Genomic DNA, 24564 nt, shown 5'->3' with positions numbered 1-24564 from the left:
AGCTTGAAAAAGTGGTAGAATTGGCTAAATAAGTTATCCTGCAATGAGTCTTGACGGTTATTTCTCAAAAATCTCCCACAACATGCCCAGCAGAGCTACTAAGAACTCAACCAAAACCACCATCCCTGTAGATGTGCAGGAGGAGCTAGCTTACGTTAGCGAAGCTAACACCGTTACGGATCCAGGCACAATGGACCTGGTGATTCAAAAGATGACGGACAACATTACTAAAGTGATCGATGTTTTATTTATTTATTTTACCTTTATTTAACTAGGCAAGTCAGTTAAGAACAAATTCTTATTTACAATGACGGCCTAGGAACAGTGGGTTAACTGCCTGTTCAGGGGCAGAACGACAGATTTGTACCTTGTCAGCTCGGGGATTTGAACTTGCAACCTTTCGGTTACTAGTCCAACGCTCTAACCACTAGGCTACCCTAAGATAAGAACGGTTTTGGAAGCAATAGCAGGGCATTCAGCTGAGTTACAGAGGGTGGTCAAACGTGTCGATGAGGCGTAAGGAAGAATTGCTACAGTGGAAGCTTCAACTACATCTATGGACGCTAAGATGAAAGCACTTGAAAAACAGGTGCGCGAAATGGCGGAGCACATTGACGACTTGGATAATCGAGTACGCAGATGCAATATTCGGGTTGTGGGACTCCCGGAAAATTCTGAAGGGACACGTTCAGTAAATTTTTTTGAGGAATGGATCCCTGACTACTTACAAATGGACACTAAGGCTGGTCGTGTGAAGCTGGACACAGCCCATCGCTCTCAAGCACCGATACCCGAAGCTGGACACCGATACCCGGTCCCAACCAGCGCCCACGGCCAGTGGTTATAAAGTTCCACAACTTCACCGACAAGCAGCGCGTTATGGATGCGGCTAGAAACATCGGCTCTGACGGTATTCAACGTAAAGGTCCAAAGGTCTCATTCTTCAATGATTATTCCACAGCGGTTGTACGAAGACGCAAAGGGTTTGATGAGGCGAAGGCTCGACTCAGGAGAATGAAGATGGACTACGCTCTGTTGTACCCGGCCACATTGAAGATTATGGTCAACGGATCGCCTAAGAAACTCTTCACACCTGAGGAGGCTGCTGCGTTTGACTCTCTCGGGTAAATAACTTTAAGCTGCACCGCCGCAGCATTGGATAACTTTATCTTATTTGAATCTGATCAGGAAACAGTGGTGTGAGTTCTCACATGCTCCGGTTTAGTAATATTCGTATTTTTATTATTTTTTTTGCTAAAGTAACTGCCGCTATAGCTCAGGCTGAGACATGGGTGAATCTATATTGGTGCCCGGGCTTGGTTTTAGGTGGAAGAGCCTCAATCTTCATATATTGATTTTCATTTTCATATGTATAAAGGACGAGGCTATTGAGTGGCAATGCAGACTTAAGAGTCTACATTGGAAAGTTGAAATCCCCTGCATGTTAGCTAGTGGGAAAACCCCCTTTTGGATCTTTACATGTTTCATTTTTGGGTTTAGTATAGTTAGAGTTCAGGGTTCATATCGTTTGGTTATGCTCGGTGAGATAGGAGTTCAGCACATGGAAAAAGGTACCACCCCATTTTTACAGTGGGATTCAGTCTGAATATGAAACGGTCAAAGTGCAATGGCAGGTAACACACTGCGTGTATGTACATGGAACATTAGAGGGAGCCATAATCCCATTAAAGGAAGAAGGTACTGTCTTTTTTGAAGAAAGAAAATATTGATATTGCCCTGTTGCAAGAAACTCATTTGGATGATAAGGAGCATCTGAAATTACAACAAGGGGGGTTTGGTCAAGTGTTTTTCTCATCATTTACATCCAGAAGTAGAGGTGTAGCAATTCTTGTGAAAAAGAACTTACCACTTAAGGTCTTGAATTGTGTGAAAGATAAACTTGGTCGCTTTGTTATAATTAAATGGTACTTTACAAGGGCAGAACTCCTCCATAATGAATATTTACTTCCCCCCTGCCCACCCCCCTGATTTCCTTACTAAGGTATTTTTAGACTTTTCAGAATTAAACTCAGACACTGCAGTGGTTGGAGGAGATTTTAATTGTTTGTTGAACCCCCTTATTGATAAGTTGCCCAGCGGTATAGCTTCACTCTCTCCTCGAGCTAAGTCACTTAAAGCTATTTGTGATGATCTGGGGTATGCTGATGTTTGGAGAACTTTTCACCCCTCCAACAGAGAGTTCACTTTTTTCTCTGCACCTCATGATGTCAGACTAGAATAGATTACTTTTTTATGCCCAGGACGTCTTTGCAGTCTGTTTTGTCCACTAGGATAGGAAGCATAGTCATATCTGATCATGCGGAGGTGATCCTGGACATAAAACTCAACGGGGCATTCAATCTGTCAAGACATTGGAGGTTGAATAAAACCATCCTTAAAGACCATACGTTCACATCATATTTTATTACAGAGTTTAAAGCATTTTTCTCTATTAACTCTCAATCAACAGATAATCCCTCGCTCCTTTGGGAAACCTGTAAAGCGTACGCCAGGGGTCTGATTATGTCATACACAGCCACTAAGAGGCGGAAAAAGCGTGAAAAGCAAAAAAGGTTAGAGGTTGAATTAGGAACTAAAGAGAAGGACTACATTAAAACTCCCACTCCTGCCCTATTAAAGGAAATATCAGTTCTCAGATCAACGTTGGACTCTCTCCTAACACAGGACGCTGAAAAGAAAATGGGATTTGTCAGGCAAAAACTATATGAACATGGCGATAAGCCAGGAAAGTACTTGGCGTACCTAGCTAAAGAGAGCTGACTCAGTCAATTGCTACTATTACTGATTCGGATGGCAATCATTTATATGAAAATAAATTGATAAATGACTCATTTAAGAAATTTTATGCAAATCTTTATGCCTCAGAACTGCCAAATGACGCACCCAAATTAATGGAGAATTTATTTTCTAAGATTGAGCTCCCTACTATCTCCGAAGAACAGAGGTCTCTCCTTAATGCCCCTATTACCGAGGAAGAGATAATGTTCGCAATTAAGAATCTGCAAAACGGTAAGGCCCCAGGACCAGACGGGTTTGGTAGTGAATTATATAAAGAGTTTCATGGCCTGTTCCTTGAGCCATTGCGTGATATGTTTAACCACTCATTTTCAAATGACCAGCTCCCTCAAACGCTGAGGGAAGCCAACATATCACTTATTCTCAAAAAGGGAAAATGTCCAGAGTCTTGTTCCTCGTACAGACCAATTTCCCTTCTGAATGTGGATAGAAAATTACTTTCTAAAATTCTAGCCACAAGATTAGAGGGCTCACTGCCACTAATTGTGAAAGGAGACCAAACTGGCTTCATTAAGGGCCGTAAGTCGTGCAACAATGTCAGGCGGCTTCTTAATGTAATTCAAGCCTACCAACAAAGTGCTAGGGATGGTCTTGTGCTATCCCTAGATGCTGAGAAAGCATTTGATCGTGTGGAGTGGTCTTACCTACTCTTTGCTCTAAATACATTTGGTCTAGGGGACAACTTTATAAAATGGGTGAAAGTTTTATTTGATGATCCTCAGGCTGCTGTCCTTACTAATGGGCTAAGGTCAAATAGCTTCTCTATATACAGGGGTACCAGACAGGGCTGCCCTTTGTCCCCCCTCCTATTTGCACTCGCTATGGAACCACTGGCCGAGGCCATCAGGGTAACGCCTGCTATACAGGGGCTGCTCATTGGTGATGTTCACCATAAAATAAGCTTGTATGCTGATGATGTCCTGATATTCATCTCTAATCCCAAGACCTCAACTACATCTCTTATTAATATTATTCAATTATTCAGCGATTTCTCAGGCTACAAGATTAACTTAACTAAATCAGAGGCTATGCCACTTGGTAGCCTTCACTCTGTACCTAATACTTCTCCCCCCTTCCCTTTTAAATGGTCTCCCTCAGGCTTTACGTATCTGGGTATATTTGTAACTCCTAAATTCCAGCAAATGTACAAAGCCAATTTTGTTCCCTTGTTTGATACAATAAGACAGGATCTGGAGCGCTGGAACTCTCTCCCGATTTCTTGGTTGGGTAGAATATCCCTCTTGAAAATGAACATTTTACCTAGACTACTTTACCCAATCCAAATGATCCCAGTATTACTCTCCAATAAGATAATAAAGGATGTAAACGGATGGCTAAGTTCCTTCATATGGAGTAAACGCAAGCCAAGGCTTAAGATGGCAATATTGCAGCTGCCAAGTTCTATGGGGGGCTTGGATCTGCCCAATATCAGGTTCTATCAGTGGTGTGCCCACCTATGTTATATTTCTGATTGGATCACAAACGATGACTCCTCTATTTGGTTAGACATTGAGACTTCTCTTTCAAAATACCCCTCACAGGATCTTTTATTTTTCAGAAGTTTCAAGTCTGTAGAAGATCACTGCAATAATCCTATTACACTTAACACACTCAAGGTTTGGAGGTCAGTTCAGCGCTTCCTGGGAAGGTCTAAACTAACCTCTGCTCTTACCCCAATTCTTAACAACCCAGATTTTGGTCCAGGATTGCTAGATGCTGGCTTTAACTTTTGGCTTAATAAGGGCATACGCAGACTAAATGACTTATTTGCTGATAAGATTCTATTGTCATTTGAGCAGATGGTGGAGAAATATCGACTCCCAAAGCAGGACTTTTTCCGCTTCCTACAAGTAAGACATTATATTGTGAAGAGCACCACCTTAATTGGTAACCCTGATATGTCTGTCATTGAGAGAATGCTTTTTTTTCCCACAAAGGAAAATGTCTGTAAGTCTGTTATGATGCTTTAAGGTCCTTTCCTGCTGTCAACACACAGAGGGTGAAACAAGTGTGGGAGAAAGAATTGTCTGTGACTATTGACGAAGAGATGTGGGAGGACATTTGGAGATATGCAAAAACAATATCTATATGTAATCGTACTAAAGCAATCCAATTAAGAATAATACACAGATTGCATATATCCCCAAATCGCAGACATGCCTTTAGCCCCTCTTCCTCTTCCCCTCAGTGTCTTAAATGCAAAACTGATACAGGCACCCTAACACATTGTTTATGGTCATGATCCAAAATACAACGATACTGGTCTGGTGTTCTGCAAGAAATTGAAAAGATCCTAGGGGTTGATCTAGAATTGGACCCAGTTTCGTTACTGTTAGGTCTCCCTAGTAGGCATGTTACTTCTGTGAGTAAGAGGAGGCTTTACAACATCCTTACCTTTGCTGCAAGGAAAAACATCCTTTTACGGTGGATTAGTGATAAGGTTCCTTCTATTAAAGATTGGCATAAGATACTTTTTGAATGGGTGCCTCTGGAATATCTGACATGTACATTGCATTCTAAAACAGATCAGTTCTACAAAGTGTGGGAACCCTATCTAAATTACCTAGAACCTGAGCTATCAGCTATTATGCTGCAAGGATTCTCTTAGAATGGTGGTGATCTATGTACTCAGAATTACACTATGTTCCATGTGTGGAACCTAACTTCTTAGTCTAAACCGAGCTTTTTTGTTTAATTTCTGTTTGTAAGTTTGTTTAAAATGTGTGTATTGAGAGACGCAATGATGGGGATAGGGTGGGAGAAGCGGGGGTTGGAGATGGTGTGCGTATGTATGTGTATGTGTATGTGTATGTATATGTATATGTGTATATATATGTATGCGCAGGTATGTGTAGGTGGGTGCTGTTACTCTTTGTTGTTTTTTTGCCTCGTCTCTGTTGTTGTATCTCTTGTGAAAATTGTGAAATTCCAATAAAAATACTGTTAAAAAAAAAAGAAAATGGATGTTAAAGCACAAGAATGAAGCCGTGATTATCAGACCTTGGTCAAATATTTTCTAATACTTTAAGGGGCGCTTGAATTTTGCAATTGGATTTGTTGTAACCATCCCAGTACTTTACAATTTACTGGACAAACAAAATGAAGTAGCACAAGTATTTAAAAAATATATTTTACTCCTATATCTGAGGGTTAAAAGTGATTGTTGGAGCTGTGGTCCTCTCTGGGACTTATTTTGATTTGATCAGTTTGGCTTATCCTCTATTGAGGACTTCCAGCTGCTTCTGCTCTGTTTGCTCCCAGATCAGCTTGATTGGGCTGTGGACCTTTGGTCCTGTTATTCATTTCTGCTTTCTTCTGTCTGTCCTGCTTCCTTGGCTTTCGTTGTAACGCATTTCGGTCCGGGCACTACTGCTCAACTAATCTCATCAGCAGTGTTTCTCCTTCCATGGTAGAGGCAGGGCGGGTTCCCCCAGCTAGCTCTACTCCCCCCTGCCTAAAATAATTAGGCTTCTGTTAGTTTCAATTGAAAATGTTGGTGAAAGAGACCCTGGTTGTTTTTTTAGTAATGACTCCAGAGATTGGGGAAGGATTAAGTCACCTGATCACATCTGCTGGGCCTGCTCTGCCTGAATTATTGTTTCCATATGAAGGGGAGGAGGACAGAGTTGTTGAGTATGTGACACTTGTTTGTTTCCAACTACTAGCCTGCAGGGGTGGATAATAAAAAAACGGCCTCAAAGAAAAAGAGCATCAGTGTCGATTATGTTATTATCATGAAATGGGTCAAAGTCTATAAATTCTTTATCTTTTCCAGAGTTCCAATGGGCCCGAGACCCCACCAGAAGCAACAGAACCAGCAGCTACAATCATCAGCTCCATGTCTACAGGTGGGATAGACAAAGACAAGACAGATTGAGAATATATGTAATATTCCATATGTTCAATATGAATAAATAAATAATCTTTAGCAAACAGAGCAGAAGCAGCTGGAAGTCCTCAATAGAGGATAAGCCAAACTGATCAAATCAAAATAAGTCCCAGAGAGGACCACAGCTCCAACAATCACTTTTAACCCTCAGATATAGGAGTAAAATGTATTTTTCAAAGATCGAGTTGGTTGTTTATCTAAAAGCGTTGCATGGCTCACACACACAGTGGTTAACTGGCTACCATAAACTGTACTACTATGGATCCACCATGGGGTGCCGTATTAGGTTAGTGTTGTCTTAAACAATTATCCGTCTTACTGCACTAAACATTACAATATATACACTGAACAAAAATATAAATGCAACAATTTCAAAGATTTTACTGAGTTGCAGTTGATGTAAGGAAATCATTCAATTGAAATAAATCCATTAGGCCCTGTTCTATGGATTTCACATGAATGAGAATACAGATCTGCTGGTCACAGAAAAAAAAAATGGGTAGGGGCGAGGATTCAAAAAATATATTAAGTCAGTATCTGGTGTGACCATTTGCCTCATGCAGCGCGACACATCTGCTTCACATAAAGTTAATCAGGCTGTTGATTGTGGCCTGTAGAATGTTGCCCCACTCTTCAATGGCTGTGCGAAGTCGCTGGATATTGGTGGGAACTGCAACACAAACATGCTCAATGGGTGACATGTCTGGTGAATATGCAGCCCATGGAAGGACTGGGACATTTTCCACTTCCAGGTATTGTGTACAGATCCTTGCGACTTGAGGATGTGCATTATGCTGAATCACAAGGTGAGGGAGGTGGATGAATGGCATGACAATGGGCCTCAGGATCTCGTCACGGTATCTCTGTGCATTCAAATTGCCATCGATAAAATGCAATTGTGTTTGTTGTCCATAGCTTATGCCTGCCCATACCATAACCCCACCAAGGGGCACACCATGTTCACATCAGAAAACCGCTCACCCACACAACACCATACACGTGGTCTGTGGTTGTGAGCCAGTTGGACACACAAAATGACATTGGAGGCAGCTTATGGTAGAGAAATTAACATTCAATTCTCTGGCAACAGCTTTTGCGGACATCCTGCAGTCTGTATGCCAATTGCACACTCCCTCAACATCTGAGACATCTGTGGCATTGTGTTGTGTGACCAAACTGCACATTTTAGAGTGGCCTTTTATTGTCCCCATCACAAGGTGCATCTGTGTAATGATCATTCTGTTTAATCAGCTTCTTGATATGCCACACCTGTCAGGTGGGTGGACCATCTTGGTAAAGGAGAAATGCTCACTAACAGGGATGTAAACAAATTTGTGCACAACATTTGAGGGATCTTTTATTTCAGCTCATGAAACATGGGACCAACAATTTACATTTATTATTTTGTTTAGTGTACCGGTAGTAGTAAATATGGATTACTTACAGACCAGATTTACAAAACGGGGACCATACTCATAAATATTTTCTCAGAGTAGAAATGTTTAAGGCAAAAACTGATCCTATATCAGCTACTTTGGCCCAGATTCCGACCCAAGTTAAGCGGGCGTAAATGGAACGTAATTCCCTTATGCGTTTTTCTATCTATGCATATTCTGACCTTTAAGCATGAGAATAGCATGCTATTAACCCACTATTCGTTCGAGGTGGAACTCGAATAAATGAAGGTGTGGTGGAGGTGTGTCTACAGATATGCCATATTCTGACCTTGACTTAATTCCCTAATAATGCCACCACCTTCACGCGCGAGGAAACCATTAACAAGGTCTAGCGAGCCTACCTGTTCCAAGTGGGAAAAACATCTACTTTATTTTCCCCAATAGAAATAACACTTGACACCCAGTGTCATACCACCTTATGACATGGTCATAACAGCTGACATAAAAGGCAACCTGCCTAAATGACTACAGACACGTAGCACTCACATCCGTAGCCATGAAGTGCTTTGAAAGGCCGGTCATGGCTCACATCAACACCATTATCCCAGAAACCCTAGACCCACTCCAATTTGTATCCCGCCCAAACAGATCCACAGATGATGAAAATCTCTATTGCACTCCACACTGCCCTTTCCCACCTGGACAAAAGGAACACTTGTGTGAGAATGCTATTCATTGACTACAGCTCAACGTTCAACACCATAGTACCCTCAAAGCTCATCACTAAGCTAAGGATCCTGGGACTAAACACCTCCCTCTGCAACTGGATCCTGGACTTGTTGACGGGCCACCCCCAGGTGGTGAGGGTAGGTAACAAGACATCTGCCATGCTGATCTTTAACACTAGAGCCCCCTAGAGGTGCGTGCTCAGTCCCCTCCTGTACTCCCTGTTCACCCACGACTGCATGGCCAGGCACGACTCCAATACCATCATTAAGTCCGCAGATGACAACTGTGGTAGGCCTGATAACAGACAACGACGAGACAGCCTATAGGGAGGAGGTCAGAGACCTGGCCGGGTGATGCCAGAATAACAACCTGTCCCTCAACGTAACCAAGACTAAGGAGATGATTGTGAACTACAGGAAAAGGAGGACCGAGTACGCCCCCATTCTCATCGACAGGGCTGTAGTGGAGCAGGTTGAGAGCTTCAAGTTCCTTGGTGTCCACATAAACGAACTAGAATGGTCCAAACACACCAAGACATATTAAATGATCATTCTAACTGCGCACACATTGATGTCAGACATGCACCTACCCCGAATACTCTGTTGCTGATGACTGGATTGAATGCAAGAGCAGATTACAGAAGCAGGACAAGATACCTTTTTGACTGATAATGGTACACACGTGATAGGCCTATCTGGCTTAGATTATTAGGATGGTCATATTGCTTCTTGACAGTGTCAAAATGTATTTTCTAAAATGTACTGTATTTAAAATGATAAACATGACTAAATATGACAACAAATGATTTAAGAAACACACTTTCAAATGAAAGTAAACTTCTTAGCAGGGAAAAAAATATTGGAATAGATGTGGGTTTTCCCACTTGTGTGTAGGCTTTATAACCAGCATAAAATAAGGCAATATATGTCACAACAGGTGAAAATATACAGGTCATAAGTGTTATGACACGTTATGTCAGCTGTTATGACACCGGGTGTCAAGTAAGGTGTTACCAAAATAACACTAATTTACAACTTGATAAGAGTTAGGTAAATGAGATATCCGTTTGGAAAAGGGGATTGTAAATACAGTGAAAATAAGCTATAAATAGCTGTGCTTTTACTCAGATTTGTAACAGTCTGCCCTCAATTTGTGTGGATTAAATTTGGATGCTTAAGGTATAGGCTTCTGTAGGGGTGAACCTGCCAAATTTTAACGGTTATAATTTTAACCCTTTCAAAAAAAGCTTCCTACCGCAAGCTCTGAAACTTTACTCCGGATCATCGCAGCTAGCTAGCTGCTATCCGAGTGGCTACTCCTGGTATGATCCGAAGCAAGCATGTCTTGTTTTGCACGCTTTGTACAAAATAATAAAATGCAGTACTACAGGATATTTCTTAACGTAGCTCTTTATTAGCTAGCTATAACTGGCATGTTCACGTATCGCCAACCAGGATCACTGACCATCACCTAACCATTTGGGTGGTCTTAACCAATCATAGCACAGTATGATATGGCGGTAAAATGCATCCAATTACAATTCAGTATGTTTACACATATGAATATTACACACCAGTTAGCCTGGAGCTAGCCTTGAGCTAGGCCCATCTCCCGGCTAGCCGAAGAGATCCATCAGATAATTCCTGGGCTTCAATACCACTTTTGCCAATTAGCCTGGACCCTTTGCTGCCGACACGGAGCCCCGTCGATCCATCACGACTGGTCTGCCGACGTAACCGTCCGAGGGGGTTTTCAAAAGGATCTCCCGATGCGACGGGACGCTCCCTACAACACTTCAGCGGGCAGGCCTTTCTAATTGACCTGGCCCGGGTATCCTGAAAGGATATTGACCTCATCCTGTCAGTAGAGGATGCCTGGTTGCTCTTCAAAAGTGCTTTCCTCTCCATCTTCAATAAGCATGCCCCATTCAAAAAAATGTAGAACTAAGAACAGATATAGCCCTTGGTTCACCCCAGACTTGACTGTCCTTGAGCGGCACAAAAACATCCTGTGGCGTTCTGCATTAGCATCGAATAGCCCCCGCGATATGCAACTTTTCAGAGAAGTCAGGAACCAATATACTCAGTCAGTTTGAAAAAGCTAGCCTTAGCTTGCCTAACAGAAATTTGCTTCCTGTAGCACTAATTTCAAAAAGCGTTGGGACACTAAAGTCCATGGAGAATAAGAGCACATCCTCCCAGCTGCACACTGCACTGAGGATAGAAAACACTCACCACCGATTATCGATCATTTCAATAAGCATTTTTCTACGGCTGGCCATGCTTTCCACCTGACTACCCCTACCCCAGCCAACATCTCAGCACCCCCTGCAGCAACTTGCCCATCCACCCCCCTCACCCAAAACCAGACCTCTGGTGTTCTGAAAGAGCTGAAAAAGCTGGATCCCTACAAATCAGCTGGGCTAGACAATCTGGACCCTCTTTCTAAAATTCTCCGCCGCGAAATTGTTGCAACCCCTATTACTAGCCCGTTCAACCTCTCATATCGTCTGAGATCCCCAAATATTCGAAAGCTGCCGCAGTCATCCCCCTCTTCAAAGGGGGAGACACTCTAGACGCAAACTGTTAGACCTATATCCATCCTGCCATTCTAAAATCTTCGAACGCCAAGTTAATAAACAGATCACCAACCATTTCGAATCCCACCGTACCTTCTCCACTATGCAATCTGGTTTCCGAGCTGGTCATGGGTGCACCTCAGCCATGCTCAAGGTCCTAAACGATATCATAACAGCCATCGATAGACAGTACTGTACAACCGTCTTCATCGACCTGGCCTAGGCTTTCGACTGTCAATCACCACATTATTTTCAGCAGACTCAATTGCCAAGGCTTCTCAAATGACTGCCTCGCCTGGTTCACCAACTACTTCTCAGACAGTGTTCAGTGTGTCAAATCAGAGGGCCTGTTGTCCAGACCTCTAGCAGGCTCTGGGGGTGCCACAGGGTTCAATTCTCGGACTCTTCTCTGTATATATTAATGATGTTGCTCTTGCTGCTTGTGATTTTCCGATCCACCTCTACGCAGACGACACCATTCTGTATACCTCTGGCCCTTCTTTGGACACTGTGTTAACTAACCTCCAGATGAGCTTTAATGCCATACAACTCTCCTTCCATGGTCTCCAACTGCTCTTAAATGCAAGTAAAACTAAATGCATGCTCTTCAACCGATTGCTGCCCGCAGCCTCCCGCCCGACTAGCATCACTACTCTGGACGGTCCTGACCTAGAATATGTGGACAACTACCTAGGTGTCTGGTCATACTGTAAACTCTCCTTTCAGACTCACATTAAGCGTCTCCAATCCAAAATGAAATCTGCTTCCTATTTCGCAACAAAGCCTCCTTCACTCATGCCGCCAAACAAACCCTCGTAAAACTGACTATCCTACTTGACTTTGGCAATGTCATTTACAAAATAGCTTCCAACACTACTCAGCAAACTGGATGTAGTCCATCACAGTGCCATCTGTTTTATCACCAAAGCCCCATATACAACCCACCACTGAGACCTGTATGCTCTCGTTGGCTGGCCCTCACTACATCGCCAAACCCACTGGCTCCAGGTCATCTACAAGTCTCTGCTAGGTAAAGCCACACCTTATCTCAGCTCATTGGTCACCATAGCAACACCCACCCGTACAACGCACTCCAGCCGGTCTATCTCAATGGTCATCCCCAAAGCCAACACTTGCTTTAGCCGCCTTCCCTTCCAGTTCTCTGCTGCCAATGACTGGAACGAATTGCAAAAATCCCTGAAGATGGAGTCTTAAATCTCACTCTAACTTTAAGCATCAGCTTTAAGAGCAGCTTACTGATCACTGTACACAGCCAATCTGTAAATAGCACACTCGAGTACCTTATCCCCATATTATTACTTACACCCCAGTATCTCTACTTGCACATCATCTGCACATCTATCACTCCAGTATTAATGCTAAATTGTAATTTGCGCCTCTATGGCCTACCTCCCTACATTTTCACAAAGTGCATACAGTTGAAGTCGGAAGTTTACATACACCTTAGCCAAATACGTATACTCAGTTTCACAAATCCTGACATTTCATCCTAGTATAAATCCCTTCTTAGGTCAGTTAGGACCACCACTTTATTTTAAAAAGTGAAATGTCAGAATAATAGTAGAGTGATTTATTTCGTCACATTCCCAGTGGGTCAGAAGTTTACATACACTCAATTAGTATTTGGTAGCATTGACTTTAAATTGGGTCAAACATTTCTGGTAGCCTTCCACAAGCTTCCCACAATAAGTTGGGTGAATTTTGGCCCATTCCTCCTGACAGAGCTGGTGTAACTGAGTCAGGTTTGTAGGCCTGCTTGCTCACACACGCTTTTTCAGTTCTGCCCACAAGTTCTATAGGATCGAGGTAAGGGCTTTGTGATGGCCACTCCAATACCTTGACTTTGTTGTCCTTGAGCCATTTTGCCACAACTTTGGAAGTATGCTTGGGGTCATCGTCCATTTGGAAGACCCATTTGCGACCAAGCTTCAACTTCCTGACTGATGTCTTGAGATGTTGCTTCAATATATCCACAATTTTCCACATAAAGTCCCTCCTGCAGCAAAGCACCCCCACAACATGATGTTGCCACCCCTGTGCTTCACGGTTGGGATTGTATTCCTCAGCTTGCAAGCATCCCCCTTTCTCCTCCTAACATAACAATGGTCATTATGGCCAAACAGTTCTATTTTTGTATCATCAGACCAGAGGACATTTCTCCAAAAGGTACCATCTTTATCCTCATGTGCAGTTGCAAACCGTAGTCTGGCTTTTATGGCAGTTTTGGAGCAGTGGCTTCTTCCTTGCTGAGCGGCCTTTCAGGTTAATGTCGATATAGGACTAATTTTACTGTGGCTATAGATACTTTTGTACCCGTTTCCTCCAGCATCTTCACAGGGTCCTTTGCTGTTGTTCTGGGATTGATTTGCACTTTTTGCACCAAAGTACATTCATCTCTAGGAGACAGAAGAAGTCTCCTTCCTGAGTGGTATGATGGCTGCGTGGCCCCATGGTGTTAATACTTGCGTACTATTGTTTGTACAGATGAACGTGGTACCTTCAGGCATTTGGAAATTGCTCCCAAGGATGAACCAGACATGTGGAGGTCTACAATTTTTTTCTGAGGTCTTGGCTGATTGCCCCATGATGTCAAGCAAAGAGGCACTGAGTTTGAAGGTAGGCCTTGAAATACATCCACAGGTACACCTCCAATTGACTCAAATTATGGCTATTAGCATATCAGAAGCTTCTAAAGCCATGACATTTTCTGGAATTGTCCAAGCTGTTTAAAAGGCATAGTCAACTTAGTGTATGTAAACTTCTGACCCACTGGAATTGTGGTACAGTGAGTTATAAGTGAAATAATCTGTCTGTAAACAATTGTTGGAAAAATGACTTGTGTCATGCACAAAGTAGATGTCCTAACTGACTTGCCAAAACTATAGTTTGTTAACAAGAAATGTGTGGAGTGTTTGAAAAACGAGTTCATGACTCCAACCTAAGTGTATGTAAACTTCCGACTTCAACTGTAACTTTTTATATTGTGTTACTGGACTGTACGTTTGTGTCTGTTGTTTTTGTCACATTGCTTTGCTTAATCTTGGCCATGCCGCAGTTGTAAATGAGAACTTGTTCTCAACTGGCCTGCCTGGTTAAATTATTTATTTTTTAATAAAGTTACAGCACTGGTGTGTGCATGGGTATTTTATGGATGTTTACATGGGTCCATGTAACAGCCAGGGTTGGGTAGGTTACTATTATAAACGTAATCCGTTAAGGTAGCCTGTTCAGAATTATAATCACTTTTGTATTACTCAAACTCAGTAACATAATCTGATTCCATTGTTACCTTTAGATTACTTACTCCTTAAGACGCTTTAGAAGAAGACAATAATGTATGTTAACAATTAAACAACATCTATTGCAGGATAAATCAATGTTAAAGTTTACATAGCTGGCCAAATGTTGATGGGTTGATTATATAGGCTTCTTCTAACCCATCGCTATCTACTACATATAATAATACGATTAAATTATGTATTTTCATAGAAAACCAAAGTCTATCAGAATTCCAATCATTCCAATAAATGTTATACCCCTTGATCTTCAAGGATAGGAGTTGAAAATATGGAAGTAGATTAGCTAAATTGTTTTACCTCAGCATAACCCCAAAACGAGCGACTTACTTGCCAGCCCTACTCTGTTGTTTATGATTTTGTTGTCCTGGAGGAATGATTGGGCTCATTGATTCGAGTTCCAAAATAATGGAACGCTTTCAGCACTACTAAAAAGTGCTATTTACATGTGAAAAATGAATGTCATATGCTGCATTTGCTATTGGCCTATTGTTTACCTGTTGGTGACACTTCGATATCTTGATAATATGCAGCTGTTTAAAGCGCAAATCCAAAGATGAAAAAGTAGTATTCAGACCCCTTGACCTGTTCCAAATTGTTACCTTAGCCTTATTCTGAAATTGATAAAATGTATGTTATCCTCATCAATCTACACACAATACCCCATAATGACAACTGAAAACAGGTTTTGAAATTTTTGCAAATGTATTGAAAATAAAAAGCAGAACATGCATAAGCATTCAGACCCTTTACTATGGGATTCTATTCGGCTCAGGTGTATCCTGTTTTCATTGATCATCCTTGAGATGTTTCTACAACTTGATTGGAGTCCACCTGTTTTAAATTCAATCCATTGGACATAATTTGGAAAGGCACACACCTGTCTATATAAGGTCCCACAGTTGACAGTGCACATCAGAGCCAAAACTAAGCCACGAGGTCGAAGGAATTGTCCGTGTTGAAGCACAGACCTGGTGAAGGGTAGCAAAAAAAAAAAAAGGTCTGCAGGATTGAAGGCACCCTAACATAGTTGCCTCCATCATTCTTAAATGGAAGAAGTTTGGAACCACCAAGACTCTTCCTGGAGCTTGCCACAATGAGTAATTGTGGGAGAAGGGACTTGGTCAGGGAGGTGACCAAGAAACCGATGGTCACGCTGACAGAGCTCCAGAGCGCCACTGTGGAGATGGGAGAACCTTACAGAAGGACAACCATCTCTTTTACACCTTTTCCCTTCATACAACTTTAACTGAAGATACAATCTACATTAAACACTAGAGCTGAAAAACTGAGGCTTAGCTACAAAAACTCAATGATTCAATGTCTGAATGCGTTAACAAATTAACAGTAGCATTGCGAGCGTTAAACATGTATTTCTTTTTTAATCACTGGGGAAACCAAGCCAGGAAAAAGCCATATTACTACCTCTTGTGATAATTGCGTTATTAGCTCTATAATATCCTTTTACATCATAGTTGCAAAGCTTATGAACTATAGTCCCAAGGCAGAGACAATAAGACAGTGGCAGAATAAATTCAACCACATTGTTTTATCACAAAACTGGAACGCAACCTCGGTCCGGTGAAGTCAGTAAAGCATATTGCACGTAACAAGAAGTTAAATGACCTACAGCACGGTCAAGCAAGTTAATGTTTCCGACATTTTCGGACTAAACTATTTACAACCTCAGAGAGATACCGGAAGTCGCAAAGAAAACAGGCGCTCCATTATTCCAGCACCATTTCAACTATGCTTAGTCTATTACAGTGTCAACTAAAAGATACAATTTAGTCCAATCAAAGTAATCTAAATATGTTGTGGCTGTCCATGGTTACGATTTGTGGGCGTGTATATGTGCGTGCGTTCAAGTAGGAAAAAAACATGTTGACTCACTATAACGTAGACGCTGGGATTCGGGAAGCAAGTGGTGAGTTTAATAATAAACAATCCATGGAACAATACAAGAAACAACAGCATTACTGCCTGGGGAATAAACCAAAGTGAGTGCCAGATATAGGGGAGGTAATGAGTGAGGAAATGGGAGTCCAGGTGTGCCTCATCATGAGGAACAGGTGAACGTAATGATTGACTCCAAGTGCATGTAATGATGGTTGGCAGGACTGTTGGTTTAGTAAACCCGCGACAACAGGAGTAGACGTGACACTCACCCTATTTGTGGAGAAACGCCAATGCCATCCGCCTTTCTTTCATGTTGACGAAACGGTCTATGTCTCTGTCATACAGTACATGCTTTTATTTTTTGTTGTCCTAGGCTACTTGGCTAAAATGCTTGCTCTCTAGCCTTACTTCCTGTCATGGGCAACGTTAGCTAGTTAAACTTCTACACCTAGCTACATATTAAACTTAAATAATTTCAGTCCAGGGGCACAATGTATGAATTTATGGTTGGATCAGAATCGCCGTTATAATCATTGGCCAGTACGGATAATCAAGTAAACCACAAGCCCAAATCCCTATCTCCATCCATGGCTAATTTAGTAAAGGGACAAGTTTAGCTAGCTAGCTACCGGAGGACAAGAAAATAACGATTCAAGTTGTTTCTTTCAATCACGTATCTGGTTGCGATGTGATAAGAGTGAAGACAAATCCAAACTGGCTTGCCATGACACTTTGTTTTGGTGTGCCAGGACCATTCACAGTTGAGCTCACTTAGTTGGCCTACACATACAGAGAGGCTCTGTTTTTCTTACTTGGATCCTTTCTCTGGTGAGATACATTTAGCCTCTTGTGTATTGAAGGAACATTATGAAAACACAGAGAGATGAAAGAAATTATTTTATGTTTTTTTGTTGGTACATTTTTGACAGGAAATAAAATGTATACACTCTTTTCATTTACAATAAACAAAATAATTTCTCAACATTAATGTACAAGCAAGTGACTTAAGCTTTTGTTTAACACAGCACCAAATCATTTTCAAAAAGCATGTGACAGAAAATGAATGATTTTCTCGGCGTATAACAAAAAACAATAGACGTACATTTTCGAAAAGTGCTATAACATAGTATCCATTATGATCCTTATCAGCACCATAATCGAAAGGAACCCCATGTGAAATGCAAAGATTACAATGTTCTGGAAACATGATTATTTGGCATCAGCAGCGTTGCTTGCCTCAGTATAAGGGAGTGTAAGCCTAAGCATTTTAAATGGTCCTGGGTCTGCAGGCCGACTGGCACCTTGTCTGGCAGAACCTACGGCAGTGTCCCCTGCTGCAGACCCTCCGACAGACCCTCTGAGTCCTAGACTTGGCACTCCGGTACCGCTTGCCATGCGGTAGTAGAGAGAACAGTCGGTGGCTGGGGTCTTTGACCATTTTTAGGGCCTTCCTCTGACACCGCCTGGTGTAGAGGTCCTGAATGGCAGGCAGCTTAGCCCCAGTGATGTCCTGGGCCGTACGCACTAACCTTTGTAGTGCCTTGCGGTAAGAGGCCGAGCAATTGCCGTACCAGGCAGTGATGCAACCAGTCAGGATGCTCTCGATGTTGAAGCTGTAGAACCTTTTGAAGATCTCAGGACCCATGCCAAATCTTTTTAGTTTCTTAAGGGGGGAATAGGCTTTGACGTGCCTTCTTCACGACTGTCTTGGTGTGTTTGGACTAGAGGTCGACCGATTAATCGGAATGGAATTAACCGATTAATTAGGGCCGATTTCAAGTTTTCATAACAATCGGAAATCAGTATTTTTGGACACCGATTTGGCCGATTATTATTATTTATTTTTTTCACCTTTATTTAAACTAGGCAAGTCAGTTAAGAACACATTCTTATTTTCAATCACGGCCTAGGAACGGTGGGTTAACTGCCTTGTTCAGGGGCAGAACGACAGATTTTTACCTTGTCAGCTCGGGGATTCGATCTTGCAACCTTACGGTTAACTAGTCCAATGCTCTAACCACCTGCTTTACATTGCACTCCACGAGGAGCCTGCCTGTTACGCGAATGCAGTAAGAAGCCAAGGTAAGTTGCTAGCTAGCATTAGACTTATCTTATAAAAAAAACAATCAATCAATCAATCATAATCACTAGTTAACTACACATGGTTGATGATATTACTAGTTAATCTAGCGTGTCCTGCGTTGCATATAATCGATGCGGTGTGCATTCGCGAAACAGGACTGTCGTTGCTCCAACGTGTACCTAACCATAAACATCAATGCCTTTCTTAAAATCAATACACAGGTATTTATTTTTAAACCTGCATATTTAGTTAATATTGCCTGCTAACATGAATTTCTTTTAACTAGGGAATTGTGTCACTTCTCTTGCAACAGAGTCAGGGTATATGCAGCAGTTTGGGCCGCCTGGCTCGTTGCGAACTGTGTGAAGACTATTTCCTAACAAAGACAGCCAACTTCGCCAAACGGGGGATGATTTAACAAAAGCGCATTTGCGAAAGAAGCACAATCGTTGCACGACTGTACCTAACCATAAACATCAATGCCTTTCTTAAAATCAATACACAGAAGTCTATATTTTTAAACCTGCATATTTAGCTAAAAGAAATCCAGGTTAGCAGGCAATATTAACCAGGTGAAATTGTGGCACTTCTCTTGCGTTCATTGCACGCAGGGTCAGGGTAAATGCAACAGTTTGGGCCGCCTGGCTCGTTGCGAACTAATTTGCCAGAATTTTACATAATTATGACATAACATTGAAGGTTGTGCAATGTAACAGGAATATTTAGACTTTTGGATGACACCCGTTAGATAAAATACTGAACTGTTCCGTATATATATATCCAAGATGGCGTAGCAGTGTAGACGTCTTTGTCCTGTCGTGTCCCGTGTCCCTTGTATATATCTTTTTACATCTTTTTCTTCGCATATCTTTTAAAAATACTTTCTTAAACCTCAACTTCTAAATACTCTCCTGCAACCCGCCTCACCCAATGTGGCGTGGATCTGCTTTTTTCTAAAGTATTTCTATTTACTTCTGATCTGGAATCCATCTACTGAAGATAGCCAGCTAACTGCCTACCAGCTATCAGTTAGCAAACCATTGCTAGCGGTCATCAGCTAACCTTTAGCTCGGAAAGCTCTCGCTAGTTCGAACAACGTGACTAAAACCAGAGCATAACGGACCTATTTCTCTCCATATCCCCGGATTCCTACCGCAAACTCTGAACATTTTCATCTGGATCTTCGCAACTAGCTAACCACAATCCCGGGTGACCACTCCTGGCTAGCGTTTCCATCCCGGAGCAAGCACCAATTAGCCTGAAGCTAGCCCGGCTAGGGCTCCTGTGCTACCACTGAAGCCCACTCCTGGGCTACAATATCCGGACCCCTTTACTGCCGGTACGGAGCACGGAACCCCGCCGATCCTCTACGACTGGAATACCGACATAATCTGCCCGAGGACTCCAACAGGCCCCTCAGGCGTGACGCCCGCTGAAGGCCCATTCTGCTAACCTACTAGGCCTGTTAGCTACCTAGAGCTACCTGGAACCCTACTAATTCCACGACTGGTCTATCGACGTCACCGCACGAAGAGGCAAAAACAGACTCCCCCCCCCCATCGCGACGTCCCCCAAAGGCTAACTTGCCTGCCCCGGTCTGCTAACTGCTAGCTTATCTTGCAGCTAGCGCAGCCAGGAAGCTAGCACCAGTTAGCAAACACAATTCTACAATTCACAACCTCTCTTTCGCCATCGCTATCCGGCTTGGATTCTCTGACCCGACCACGTCTGGTTTGCAGACGTGCCCTCAACCGGTGCCCTCAACCGGCCTCCGTCTGAGCAGACCCCCTCCGTCTGAGCAGACCACCCCCCCGGGCTACTAACTTTAAACGCGTGCTAGCTTAGTGGAGGCCTCACTGCTCCATCTACGGCTGCCCTCTGGACACTATGATCACTTGGCTACATAGCTGATGCCTGCTTGACTGTCCATTAATTCACGGTACTCCATTCTGTTTATTTGTGTGTTATCTGTCGGCTCTGTGCCTTAACTCAGGATCTGTGTGTAGTTAATCCGACCCTCTCTGCCCAGTCGTCGCCATTTTTACCTTCTGTTGCTGTGTTAGCTGACTAGCTGCTGTTATCTCACCTGCTGTTTTAGCTAGCTCTCCCAATCATGACCTGCAATCACTTTATGCCTTATTGTATGTCTCTCTCAAATATCAATATGCCTTGCATACTGTTGTTCAGGCTAGTTATCATTGTTTTGGTTTGCAATGGACCCCGTAGTTCCACTCTCTGTACCTCTGATACCTCCTTTGTCCCACCCCCCACACATGCGGTGACCTCACCCATTGAGACCAGCATGTCCAGAGATACAACCTCTCTTATCATCACCCAGTGCCTGGGCTTGCCTCCGCTGTACCCGGGCCCCACCATACCCTGGTCTGCACATTATGCCCAGAATCTATTCTACCACGCCCATAAATCTGCTCCTTTTATTCCTTGTCCCCAACGCTCTAGGCGACCAGTGTTGATAGCCTTTAGCCGCACCCTCATCCTACTACTCCTCTGTTCCTCGGGTGATGTGGAGGTAAACACAGGCCCTGCATGTCCCCAGTCACCCTCATTTGTTGACTTCTGTGATCGAAAAAGCCTTGGCCTCATGCATGTCAACATAAGAAGCCTCCTCCCTAAGTTTGCCTTACTCACCGCTTTAGCACACTCTGCCAACCCTGATGTCCTTGCCGTGTCTGAATCCTGGCTTAGGAAGGCCACCAAAAACTCTGAGATTTCCATACCCAACTATAACACTTTCCGTCAAGATAGAACTGCCAAAGGGGGAGGAGTTGCAATCTACTGCAGAGATAGCCTGCAAAGTTCTGTCATACTTTCCAAGTCTATGCCCAAACAGTTCGAACTTCTAATTTTAAAAATTAATCTCTCCAGAAATAAGTCTCTCACTGTTGCCGCCTGCTACCGACCCCAGCTGTCGGTAGCAGCTCCCAGCTGTGCCCTGGACACCATCTGTGAATTGATCGCTCCCCATCTAGCTTCAGAGTTTGTTCTGTTAGGTGACCTAAACTGGGATATGCTTAACACCCCGGCAGTCCTACAATCTAAGCTTGATGCCCTCAATCTCACACAAATCATCAAGGAACCCACCAGGTACAACCCTAAATCCGTAAACATGGGCACCCTAATAGACATTATCCTGACCAACTTGCCCTCCAAATACACCTCTGCTGTCTTCAATCAAGATCTCAGCGATCACTGCCTCATTGCCTGTATCCGCCACGGGTCCACGGTCAAACGACCACCCCTCATCACTGTCAAACGCTCCCTGAAACACTTCTGCGAGCAGGCCTTTCTAATCGACCTGGCCCGGGTACCCTGGAAGGATATTGACCTCATCCCGTCAGTTGAGGATGCCTGGTCATTCTTTAAAAGTTACTTCCTCACCATATTAGACAAGCATGCTCCGTTCAAAAAATGCAGAACCAAGAACAGATATAGCCCTTGGTTCACTCCAGACCTGACTGCCCTCGACCAGCACAAAAACATCCTGTGGCGAACTGCAATAGCATCGAAGAGCCCCCGCGATATGCAACTGTTCAGGGAAGTCAGGAACCAATACACGCAGTCAGTCAGGAAAGCAAAGGCCAGCTTTTTCAAGCAGAAATTTGCATCCTGTAGCTCTAACTCCAAAAAGTTCTGGGATACTGTAAAGTCCATGGAAAACAAGAGCACCTCCTCCCAGCTGCCCACTGCACTGAGGCTAGATAACACGGTCACCACTGATAAGTCCGTGATAATCGAAAACTTCAACAAACATTTCTCAATTGCTGGCCATGCCTTCCACCTGGCGACTCCAACCTTGGCCAACAGCCCCGCCCCCCCCGCTGCTACTCGCCCAAGCCTCCCCAGCTTTTCCTTTACCCATATCCAGATAGCAGATGTTCTGAAAGAGCTGGAAAACCTGGACCCATACAAATCAGCTGGGCTTGACAATCTGGACCCCCTATTTCTGAAACTGTCCGCCGCCATTGTCGCACCCCCTATTACCAGCCTGTTCAACCTCTCCTTCGTATCATCTGAGATCCCCAAGGATTGGAAAGCTGCCGCTGTCATCCCCCTCTTCAAAGGCGGAGACACCCTGGACCCAAACTGTTACAGACCTATATCCATCCTGCCCTGCCTAGCTAAGGTCTTCGAAAGCCAAGTCAACAAACAGATCACTGACCATCTCGAATCCCACCGTACCTTCTCCGCTGTGCAATCCGGTTTCCGAGCCGGTCACGGGTGCACCTCAGCCACGTTCAAGGTACTAAACGATATCATAACCGCCATCGATAAAAGACATTACTGTGCAGCCGTTTTCATCGACCTGGCCAAGGCTTTCGACTCTGTCAATCACCATATTCTTATCGGCAGACTCAATAGCCTCGGTTTTTCTAATGACTGCCTTGCCTGGTTCACCAACTACTTTGCAGACAGAGTTCAGTGTGTCAAATCGGAAGGCATGTTGTCCGGTCCTCTGGCAGTCTCTATGGGGGTACCACAGGGTTCAATTCTCGGGCCGACTCTTTTCTCTGTATACATCAATGATGTTGCTCTTGCTGCGGGCGATTCCCTGATCCACCTCTACGCAGACGACACCATTCTGTATACTTCCGGCCCTTCCCTGGACACTGTGCTATCTAACCTCCAAACGAGCTTCAATGCCATACAACACTCCTTCCGTGGCCTCCAACTGCTCTTAAACGCTAGTAAAACCAAATGCATGCTTTTCAACCGTTCGCTGCCTGCACCCGCACGCCCGACTAGCATCACCACCCTGGACGGTTCCGACCTAGAATATGTGGACATCTATAAGTACCTAGGTGTCTGGCTAGACTGCAAACTCTCCTTCCAGACTCATATCAAACATCTCCAATCCAAAATCAAATCTAGAATCGGCTTTCTATTCCGGAACAAAGCCTCCTTCACTCACGCCGCCAAACTTACCCTAGTAAAACTGACTATCCTACCGATCCTCGACTTCGGCGATGTCATCTACAAAATAGCTTCCAATACTCTACTCAGCAAACTGGATGCAGTTTATCACAGTGCCATCCGTTTTGTTACTAAAGCACCTTATACGACCCACCACTGCGACCTGTATGCCCTAGTCGGCTGGCCCTCGCTACATGTTCGTCGTCAGACCCACTGGCTCCAGGTCATCTACAAGGCTATGCTAGGTAAAGTGCCGGCTTATTTCAGTTCACTGGTCACGATGGCTACACCCACCCGTAGCACGCGCTCCAGTAGGTGTATCTCACTGATCATCCCTAAAGCCAAAACCTCATTTGGACGCCTTTCCTTCCAGTTCTCTGCTGCCTGCGACTGGAACGAATTGCAAAAATCTCTGAAGTTGGAGACTTTTATCTCCCTCAACAACTTTAAAAATCTGCTATCCGAGCAGCTAACCGATCGCTGCAGCTGTACATAGTCCATCTGTAAACTACCCACCCAATTTACCTACCTCACCCCCATACTGCTTTTATTTATTTACTTTTCTGCTCTTTTGCACACCAGTATCTCTTCTTGCACATGATCATCTGATGATTTATCACTCCAGTGTTAATCTGCTAAATTGTAATTATTCGATTTATTTCCTACCTCATGCCTTTTGCACACATTGTATATAGATTCTCTTTTTTCTACCATGTTATTGACTTGTTTATTGTTTACTCCATGTGTAACTCTGTGTTGTTGTCTGTTCACACTGCTATGCTTTATCTTGGCCAGGTCGCAGTTGCAAATGAGAACTTGTTCTCAACTAGCCTACCTGGTTAAATAAAGGTGATATAAAAATAAAATAAAATAAAAATTTCACTGAAAGAATAAACATTTGTTTTTGAGATTATATTTTACGG

The 24564-nt window shown here is 43.3% G+C and overlaps 1 protein-coding gene across 1 annotated transcript in view; it reads right to left on the bottom strand.

The window, feature by feature from the left end:
* LOC129811064 (E3 ubiquitin-protein ligase UHRF1-like) overlaps positions 1 to 16699 on the bottom strand; it is a 54933-nt gene extending 38234 nt beyond the window's left edge. The window contains exon 1 of the mRNA XM_055862191.1: positions 16621 to 16699. The gene's annotated coding sequence lies outside the window, so the exon portion shown is untranslated. The remainder of the gene's footprint in view (positions 1 to 16620) is intronic.
* Between the last annotated feature and the right edge of the window lie 7865 nt (positions 16700 to 24564).

This window comes from Salvelinus fontinalis, chromosome 14 (genome assembly GCF_029448725.1).
Source record: "Salvelinus fontinalis isolate EN_2023a chromosome 14, ASM2944872v1, whole genome shotgun sequence".
Taxonomy (NCBI): Eukaryota; Metazoa; Chordata; class Actinopteri; order Salmoniformes; family Salmonidae; genus Salvelinus; species Salvelinus fontinalis.
The sequence above is the reverse complement of the archived record's forward strand: the minus strand, read 5'-3'. Positions and strand labels throughout refer to the sequence as shown.